The sequence below is a fragment of the Hyla sarda genome, unplaced genomic scaffold, assembly GCF_029499605.1.
Source record: "Hyla sarda isolate aHylSar1 unplaced genomic scaffold, aHylSar1.hap1 scaffold_618, whole genome shotgun sequence".
NCBI classification, from domain to species: domain Eukaryota; kingdom Metazoa; phylum Chordata; class Amphibia; order Anura; family Hylidae; genus Hyla; species Hyla sarda.
The window spans coordinates 45,743-56,275 of record NW_026610633.1 but is presented as its reverse complement, the minus strand read 5'-3'; the positions used below and the strand labels follow the sequence as shown (position 1 = coordinate 56,275).

Genomic DNA, 10,533 nt, shown 5'->3' with positions numbered 1-10,533 from the left:
AACCGTGAAAGGGGCGGGCCCAACAAGGTCCCCTTCATGGGCACTATCACTGCTTGCTGTCAGGGAGGCTGCCAGACAATTTTCCATGCACACTCTGGGCTGGGGGGCAGTCAACCACCAGTACACACAGCAGAACCTAAACCCATACCATTATTGCTAAGCAGCAAGACAGGGGCCCATTGCACTCCCACGGGGCCTTTTTAAATGCAATCCATAACCCGGATTTGCCAGGAACCCTTCTTACTCCTCCTACTTGCATGTGACACTGGGCTTAGGATCTGCATAGGAAACACACACACAAGCACACACCTACCTTTGTTGCCTGCAGATGCCTCCTTGGCTGTCCCCAAACGGTATCAAACCAACACCCACGGGAAGCTGTAAGCATAGAGGACATGCCTGCACCCCATTGGACTTACCTGTGTGGGTTAAATCCGGGTTATTTGACAACCTATGGCGGTGATGGTTCTGCTCAGGCAGAGCAGTGCTGATGCTCCTCATAAAGCTGTCGCTGCTGTGAAGGTTCTAGGTGACATCACAAATCCCTTTGGTTACATACACAACAAAGCTGGGTTGTTGTTGTTTACACTCTGCAAGGCCTGTGGAAGTGAGTGACATCATAGCACTGTAGTTCTGAGGGTTCAAGATGGATGCAACAATCTCCTGTTGCTTCTATGAAGGCCGTAATAGACGACATCACCAAACAGCTCCATAGTCACATACACAGCAAAGGAGAGATGTTGTTTACACCTAGTGATGTCAGTGGTATTGAGTGACATCACAGCACAGTGCTAAGGCTCCTGGGCCTGGACACAGCAGCGGCTGCAATATCTCAACGGAGAATACGTTTATATCTATGTGTGTGTGTGCGCATATATATATATATATATATATATATATATATATATATATATATTTCTCCGCCGAAATCACTTTTAAACCCATTTCCACCTTTTTTTCCCTTCTCTTCCTCTTACTTTTTTTTCACGTTTTTTTACGTTTTTCTCCTTTTCGCCTCTTTTCTGGGCGTATTATTCTTCTTTTTCTTCTTTTTTTTCGTCTAATGCATACCCCATCAGTGCAGCAATGCTTATTCAATACCGCCAGCAGATGGAGACACTGGGGGATAATTTTCTAAGGATTTATACTGATTTTTCCTGTCTGAATTTGTCGCACAGAAAGTTCAGGCCAAATATGTGTGACATTTCTGCGACTTTAGCTTCTAGAGCATTTTTACAACATTATACATAGGTGCTGAATACATAAAAAGCGACTGTTCAGCGACAGACAAGTCGCATCGGCTGAAAGTAGGCCAGAATGTCAGTCCATGTTGGAGCAGGTTTAGATACAGTCTAAAGCATAGATCTCAAAGTCTGTGCACAGAATTTAGCAAGGGCCTCGCACCTTCTGATGCATCAGGTAGGTGCACAATAGCATAGCCTAACCCTCTGTACTTTGGTCTATATTGATGCGGGACATAGACAGCCAGCTGATGACCAATCCATTAGTGCAATGGATGGCTGGAAGCATTTGTCTTTGCCTTTGCAATACCACAGAAGCAATGCATGGTCAATGTACAGCAATGACACACCTGTGTGAACAGCCAGGAGACCCCCCCCCCCCCCCCCCCCATGTTATGTTACATAGTTACATAGTTAGTACGGTCGAAAAAAGACATATGTCCATCACGTTCAACCAGGGAATTAAGGGGTAGGGGTGTGGCGCGATATTGGGGAAGGGATGAGATTTTATATTTCTTCATAAGCATTAATCTTATTTTGTCAATTAGGAACATTCAGCACCCACCCGCTATCAAGGCAGCTGCCTATCATGTCATGCCCTACCTGCACAGGTGTGCTGGCTACTCAAATGATCCAATTAAGGAGGCCATTTAGTCAGCAGCAGCAGAAGTCCTGTGCCTGGACGCTCCAACAGGGGCCAGACACAAGCAGAAGCAGCAGAAGCAGCAGCAGCACCACCTTTTGTTTTTTGGCTGCAGCAGCAGCAAGGCCCACAGGGCTGGCTAGCTGGCTAGCCAGCAAGCAGGTAGCAATGAAAGTAGGAATCTTTCTTTTTAACCCTGTAAGGGGGTGGTGCACTGTACCCGAAGATACTGCCATATCGGGTCAATGCATAGGGCGACGGAAGCAAGCTTCGAAATCGGCCCCCGTTCTCAAAAATCCATTTAATATATGGTCCCCAGATAGGGGACGTATCAGATATTAAACTGATAAGAACAGATACTACACTTGATCTTAGCCAAAAGGCCGAGAAGCGATAACCGTGAAAGGGGCGGGCCCAACAAGGTCCCCTTCATGGGCACTATCACTGCTTGCTGTCAGGGAGGCTGCCAGACAATTTTCCATGCACACTCTGGGCTGGGGGGCAGTCAACCACCAGTACACACAGCAGAACCTAAACCCATACCATTATTGCTAAGCAGCAAGACAGGGGCCCATTGCACTCCCACGGGGCCTTTTTAAATGCAATCCATAACCCGGATTTGCCAGGAACCCTTCTTACTCCTCCTACTTGCATGTGACACTGGGCTTAGGATCTGCATAGGAAACACACACACAAGCACACACCTACCTTTGTTGCCTGCAGATGCCTCCTTGGCTGTCCCCAAACGGTATCAAACCAACACCCACGGGAAGCTGTAAGCATAGAGGACATGCCTGCACCCCATTGGACTTACCTGTGTGGGTTAAATCCGGGTTATTTGACAACCTATGGCGGTGATGGTTCTGCTCAGGCAGAGCAGTGCTGATGCTCCTCATAAAGCTGTCGCTGCTGTGAAGGTTCTAGGTGACATCACAAATCCCTTTGGTTACATACACAACAAAGCTGGGTTGTTGTTGTTTACACTCTGCAAGGCCTGTGGAAGTGAGTGACATCATAGCACTGTAGTTCTGAGGGTTCAAGATGGATGCAACAATCTCCTGTTGCTTCTATGAAGGCCGTAATAGACGACATCACCAAACAGCTCCATAGTCACATACACAGCAAAGGAGAGATGTTGTTTACACCTAGTGATGTCAGTGGTATTGAGTGACATCACAGCACAGTGCTAAGGCTCCTGGGCCTGGACACAGCAGCGGCTGCAATATCTCAACGGAGAATACGTTTATATCTATGTGTGTGTGTGCGCATATATATATATATATATATATATATATATATATATATATATATATATTTCTCCGCCGAAATCACTTTTAAACCCATTTCCACCTTTTTTTCCCTTCTCTTCCTCTTACTTTTTTTTCACGTTTTTTTACGTTTTTCTCCTTTTCGCCTCTTTTCTGGGCGTATTATTCTTCTTTTTCTTCTTTTTTTTCGTCTAATGCATACCCCATCAGTGCAGCAATGCTTATTCAATACCGCCAGCAGATGGTGACACTGGGGGATAATTTTCTAAGGATTTATACTGATTTTTCCTGTCTGAATTTGTCGCACAGAAAGTTGCAGGCCAAATATGTGTGACATTTCTGCGACTTTAGCTTCTAGAGCATTTTTACAACATTATACATAGGTGCTGAATACATAAAAAGCGACTGTTCAGCGACAGACAAGTCGCATCGGCTGAAAGTAGGCCAGAATGTCAGTCCATGTTGGAGCAGGTTTAGATACAGTCTAAAGCATAGATCTCAAAGTCTGTGCACAGAATTTAGCAAGGGCCTCGCACCTTCTGATGCATCAGGTAGGTGCACAATAGCATAGCCTAACCCTCTGTACTTTGGTCTATATTGATGCGGGACATAGACAGCCAGCTGATGACCAATCCATTAGTGCAATGGATGGCTGGAAGCATTTGTCTTTGCCTTTGCAATACCACAGAAGCAATGCATGGTCAATGTACAGCAATGACACACCTGTGTGAACAGCCAGGAGACCCCCCCCCCCCCCCCCCCCCATGTTATGTTACATAGTTACATAGTTAGTACGGTCGAAAAAAGACATATGTCCATCACGTTCAACCAGGGAATTAAGGGGTAGGGGTGTGGCGCGATATTGGGGAAGGGATGAGATTTTATATTTCTTCATAAGCATTAATCTTATTTTGTCAATTAGGAACATTCAGCACCCACCCGCTATCAAGGCAGCTGCCTATCATGTCATGCCCTACCTGCACAGGTGTGCTGGCTACTCAAATGATCCAATTAAGGAGGCCATTTAGTCAGCAGCAGCAGAAGTCCTGTGCCTGGACGCTCCAACAGGGGCCAGACACAAGCAGAAGCAGCAGAAGCAGCAGCAGCACCACCTTTTGTTTTTTGGCTGCAGCAGCAGCAAGGCCCACAGGGCTGGCTAGCTGGCTAGCCAGCAAGCAGGTAGCAATGAAAGTAGGAATCTTTCTTTTTAACCCTGTAAGGGGGTGGTGCACTGTACCCGAAGATACTGCCATATCGGGTCAATGCATAGGGCGACGGAAGCAAGCTTCGAAATCGGCCCCCGTTCTCAAAAATCCATTTAATATATGGTCCCCAGATAGGGGACGTATCAGATATTAAACTGATAAGAACAGATACTACACTTGATCTTAGCCAAAAGGCCGAGAAGCGATAACCGTGAAAGGGGCGGGCCCAACAAGGTCCCCTTCATGGGCACTATCACTGCTTGCTGTCAGGGAGGCTGCCAGACAATTTTCCATGCACACTCTGGGCTGGGGGGCAGTCAACCACCAGTACACACAGCAGAACCTAAACCCATACCATTATTGCTAAGCAGCAAGACAGGGGCCCATTGCACTCCCACGGGGCCTTTTTAAATGCAATCCATAACCCGGATTTGCCAGGAACCCTTCTTACTCCTCCTACTTGCATGTGACACTGGGCTTAGGATCTGCATAGGAAACACACACACAAGCACACACCTACCTTTGTTGCCTGCAGATGCCTCCTTGGCTGTCCCCAAACGGTATCAAACCAACACCCACGGGAAGCTGTAAGCATAGAGGACATGCCTGCACCCCATTGGACTTACCTGTGTGGGTTAAATCCGGGTTATTTGACAACCTATGGCGGTGATGGTTCTGCTCAGGCAGAGCAGTGCTGATGCTCCTCATAAAGCTGTCGCTGCTGTGAAGGTTCTAGGTGACATCACAAATCCCTTTGGTTACATACACAACAAAGCTGGGTTGTTGTTGTTTACACTCTGCAAGGCCTGTGGAAGTGAGTGACATCATAGCACTGTAGTTCTGAGGGTTCAAGATGGATGCAACAATCTCCTGTTGCTTCTATGAAGGCCGTAATAGACGACATCACCAAACAGCTCCATAGTCACATACACAGCAAAGGAGAGATGTTGTTTACACCTAGTGATGTCAGTGGTATTGAGTGACATCACAGCACAGTGCTAAGGCTCCTGGGCCTGGACACAGCAGCGGCTGCAATATCTCAACGGAGAATACGTTTATATCTATGTGTGTGTGTGCGCATATATATATATATATATATATATATATATATATATATATATATATATATATATTCTCCGCCGAAATCACTTTTAAACCCATTTCCACCTTTTTTTCCCTTCTCTTCCTCTTACTTTTTTTTCACGTTTTTTTACGTTTTTCTCCTTTTCGCCTCTTTTCTGGGCGTATTATTCTTCTTTTTCTTCTTTTTTTTCGTCTAATGCATACCCCATCAGTGCAGCAATGCTTATTCAATACCGCCAGCAGATGGAGACACTGGGGGATAATTTTCTAAGGATTTATACTGATTTTTCCTGTCTGAATTTGTCGCACAGAAAGTTGCAGGCCAAATATGTGTGACATTTCTGCGACTTTAGCTTCTAGAGCATTTTTACAACATTATACATAGGTGCTGAATACATAAAAAGCGACTGTTCAGCGACAGACAAGTCGCATCGGCTGAAAGTAGGCCAGAATGTCAGTCCATGTTGGAGCAGGTTTAGATACAGTCTAAAGCATAGATCTCAAAGTCTGTGCACAGAATTTAGCAAGGGCCTCGCACCTTCTGATGCATCAGGTAGGTGCACAATAGCATAGCCTAACCCTCTGTACTTTGGTCTATATTGATGCGGGACATAGACAGCCAGCTGATGACCAATCCATTAGTGCAATGGATGGCTGGAAGCATTTGTCTTTGCCTTTGCAATACCACAGAAGCAATGCATGGTCAATGTACAGCAATGACACACCTGTGTGAACAGCCAGGAGACCCCCCCCCCCCCCCCATGTTATGTTACATAGTTACATAGTTAGTACGGTCGAAAAAAGACATATGTCCATCACGTTCAACCAGGGAATTAAGGGGTAGGGGTGTGGCGCGATATTGGGGAAGGGATGAGATTTTATATTTCTTCATAAGCATTAATCTTATTTTGTCAATTAGGAACATTCAGCACCCACCCGCTATCAAGGCAGCTGCCTATCATGTCATGCCCTACCTGCACAGGTGTGCTGGCTACTCAAATGATCCAATTAAGGAGGCCATTTAGTCAGCAGCAGCAGAAGTCCTGTGCCTGGACGCTCCAACAGGGGCCAGACACAAGCAGAAGCAGCAGAAGCAGCAGCAGCACCACCTTTTGTTTTTTGGCTGCAGCAGCAGCAAGGCCCACAGGGCTGGCTAGCTGGCTAGCCAGCAAGCAGGTAGCAATGAAAGTAGGAATCTTTCTTTTTAACCCTGTAAGGGGGTGGTGCACTGTACCCGAAGATACTGCCATATCGGGTCAATGCATAGGGCGACGGAAGCAAGCTTCGAAATCGGCCCCCGTTCTCAAAAATCCATTTAATATATGGTCCCCAGATAGGGGACGTATCAGATATTAAACTGATAAGAACAGATACTACACTTGATCTTAGCCAAAAGGCCGAGAAGCGATAACCGTGAAAGGGGCGGGCCCAACAAGGTCCCCTTCATGGGCACTATCACTGCTTGCTGTCAGGGAGGCTGCCAGACAATTTTCCATGCACACTCTGGGCTGGGGGGCAGTCAACCACCAGTACACACAGCAGAACCTAAACCCATACCATTATTGCTAAGCAGCAAGACAGGGGCCCATTGCACTCCCACGGGGCCTTTTTAAATGCAATCCATAACCCGGATTTGCCAGGAACCCTTCTTACTCCTCCTACTTGCATGTGACACTGGGCTTAGGATCTGCATAGGAAACACACACACAAGCACACACCTACCTTTGTTGCCTGCAGATGCCTCCTTGGCTGTCCCCAAACGGTATCAAACCAACACCCACGGGAAGCTGTAAGCATAGAGGACATGCCTGCACCCCATTGGACTTACCTGTGTGGGTTAAATCCGGGTTATTTGACAACCTATGGCGGTGATGGTTCTGCTCAGGCAGAGCAGTGCTGATGCTCCTCATAAAGCTGTCGCTGCTGTGAAGGTTCTAGGTGACATCACAAATCCCTTTGGTTACATACACAACAAAGCTGGGTTGTTGTTGTTTACACTCTGCAAGGCCTGTGGAAGTGAGTGACATCATAGCACTGTAGTTCTGAGGGTTCAAGATGGATGCAACAATCTCCTGTTGCTTCTATGAAGGCCGTAATAGACGACATCACCAAACAGCTCCATAGTCACATACACAGCAAAGGAGAGATGTTGTTTACACCTAGTGATGTCAGTGGTATTGAGTGACATCACAGCACAGTGCTAAGGCTCCTGGGCCTGGACACAGCAGCGGCTGCAATATCTCAACGGAGAATACGTTTATATCTATGTGTGTGTGTGCGCATATATATATATATATATATATATATATATATATATATATATATATATTTCTCCGCCGAAATCACTTTTAAACCCATTTCCACCTTTTTTTCCCTTCTCTTCCTCTTACTTTTTTTTCACGTTTTTTTACGTTTTTCTCCTTTTCGCCTCTTTTCTGGGCGTATTATTCTTCTTTTTCTTCTTTTTTTTCGTCTAATGCATACCCCATCAGTGCAGCAATGCTTATTCAATACCGCCAGCAGATGGAGACACTGGGGGATAATTTTCTAAGGATTTATACTGATTTTTCCTGTCTGAATTTGTCGCACAGAAAGTTGCAGGCCAAATATGTGTGACATTTCTGCGACTTTAGCTTCTAGAGCATTTTTACAACATTATACATAGGTGCTGAATACATAAAAAGCGACTGTTCAGCGACAGACAAGTCGCATCGGCTGAAAGTAGGCCAGAATGTCAGTCCATGTTGGAGCAGGTTTAGATACAGTCTAAAGCATAGATCTCAAAGTCTGTGCACAGAATTTAGCAAGGGCCTCGCACCTTCTGATGCATCAGGTAGGTGCACAATAGCATAGCCTAACCCTCTGTACTTTGGTCTATATTGATGCGGGACATAGACAGCCAGCTGATGACCAATCCATTAGTGCAATGGATGGCTGGAAGCATTTGTCTTTGCCTTTGCAATACCACAGAAGCAATGCATGGTCAATGTACAGCAATGACACACCTGTGTGAACAGCCAGGAGACCCCCCCCCCCCCCCCCCCCATGTTATGTTACATAGTTACATAGTTAGTACGGTCGAAAAAAGACATATGTCCATCACGTTCAACCAGGGAATTAAGGGGTAGGGGTGTGGCGCGATATTGGGGAAGGGATGAGATTTTATATTTCTTCATAAGCATTAATCTTATTTTGTCAATTAGGAACATTCAGCACCCACCCGCTATCAAGGCAGCTGCCTATCATGTCATGCCCTACCTGCACAGGTGTGCTGGCTACTCAAATGATCCAATTAAGGAGGCCATTTAGTCAGCAGCAGCAGAAGTCCTGTGCCTGGACGCTCCAACAGGGGCCAGACACAAGCAGAAGCAGCAGAAGCAGCAGCAGCACCACCTTTTGTTTTTTGGCTGCAGCAGCAGCAAGGCCCACAGGGCTGGCTAGCTGGCTAGCCAGCAAGCAGGTAGCAATGAAAGTAGGAATCTTTCTTTTTAACCCTGTAAGGGGGTGGTGCACTGTACCCGAAGATACTGCCATATCGGGTCAATGCATAGGGCGACGGAAGCAAGCTTCGAAATCGGCCCCCGTTCTCAAAAATCCATTTAATATATGGTCCCCAGATAGGGGACGTATCAGATATTAAACTGATAAGAACAGATACTACACTTGATCTTAGCCAAAAGGCCGAGAAGCGATAACCGTGAAAGGGGCGGGCCCAACAAGGTCCCCTTCATGGGCACTATCACTGCTTGCTGTCAGGGAGGCTGCCAGACAATTTTCCATGCACACTCTGGGCTGGGGGGCAGTCAACCACCAGTACACACAGCAGAACCTAAACCCATACCATTATTGCTAAGCAGCAAGACAGGGGCCCATTGCACTCCCACGGGGCCTTTTTAAATGCAATCCATAACCCGGATTTGCCAGGAACCCTTCTTACTCCTCCTACTTGCATGTGACACTGGGCTTAGGATCTGCATAGGAAACACACACACAAGCACACACCTACCTTTGTTGCCTGCAGATGCCTCCTTGGCTGTCCCCAAACGGTATCAAACCAACACCCACGGGAAGCTGTAAGCATAGAGGACATGCCTGCACCCCATTGGACTTACCTGTGTGGGTTAAATCCGGGTTATTTGACAACCTATGGCGGTGATGGTTCTGCTCAGGCAGAGCAGTGCTGATGCTCCTCATAAAGCTGTCGCTGCTGTGAAGGTTCTAGGTGACATCACAAATCCCTTTGGTTACATACACAACAAAGCTGGGTTGTTGTTGTTTACACTCTGCAAGGCCTGTGGAAGTGAGTGACATCATAGCACTGTAGTTCTGAGGGTTCAAGATGGATGCAACAATCTCCTGTTGCTTCTATGAAGGCCGTAATAGACGACATCACCAAACAGCTCCATAGTCACATACACAGCAAAGGAGAGATGTTGTTTACACCTAGTGATGTCAGTGGTATTGAGTGACATCACAGCACAGTGCTAAGGCTCCTGGGCCTGGACACAGCAGCGGCTGCAATATCTCAACGGAGAATACGTTTATATCTATGTGTGTGTGTGCGCATATATATATATATATATATATATATATATATATATATATATATATTTCTCCGCCGAAATCACTTTTAAACCCATTTCCACCTTTTTTTCCCTTCTCTTCCTCTTACTTTTTTTTCACGTTTTTTTACGTTTTTCTCCTTTTCGCCTCTTTTCTGGGCGTATTATTCTTCTTTTTCTTCTTTTTTTTCGTCTAATGCATACCCCATCAGTGCAGCAATGCTTATTCAATACCGCCAGCAGATGGAGACACTGGGGGATAATTTTCTAAGGATTTATACTGATTTTTCCTGTCTGAATTTGTCGCACAGAAAGTTGCAGGCCAAATATGTGTGACATTTCTGCGACTTTAGCTTCTAGAGCATTTTTACAACATTATACATAGGTGCTGAATACATAAAAAGCGACTGTTCAGCGACAGACAAGTCGCATCGGCTGAAAGTAGGCCAGAATGTCAGTCCATGTTGGAGCAGGTTTAGATACAGTCTAAAGCATAGATCTCAAAGTCTGTGCACAGAATTTAGCAAGGGC

At 46.0% G+C, this 10,533-nt stretch overlaps 4 non-coding genes across 4 annotated transcripts; all 4 read right to left on the bottom strand.

The window, feature by feature from the left end:
* Positions 1–2,088: 2,088 nt before the first annotated feature.
* On the bottom strand, positions 2,089–2,279 carry LOC130341334 (U2 spliceosomal RNA). The gene has a single exon (XR_008881286.1). It is a non-coding gene; the product is annotated as a U2 spliceosomal RNA (small nuclear RNA).
* Positions 2,280–4,373: 2,094 nt separating this feature from the next.
* On the bottom strand, positions 4,374–4,564 carry LOC130341332 (U2 spliceosomal RNA). The gene has a single exon (XR_008881284.1). It is a non-coding gene; the product is annotated as a U2 spliceosomal RNA (small nuclear RNA).
* Positions 4,565–6,658: 2,094 nt separating this feature from the next.
* LOC130341331 (U2 spliceosomal RNA) lies at positions 6,659–6,849 on the bottom strand. Its single transcript, XR_008881283.1, has one exon. It is a non-coding gene; the product is annotated as a U2 spliceosomal RNA (small nuclear RNA).
* A 2,093-nt stretch (positions 6,850–8,942) lies between these two features.
* LOC130341329 (U2 spliceosomal RNA) lies at positions 8,943–9,133 on the bottom strand. Its single transcript, XR_008881282.1, has one exon. It is a non-coding gene; the product is annotated as a U2 spliceosomal RNA (small nuclear RNA).
* Positions 9,134–10,533: the final 1,400 nt, after the last annotated feature.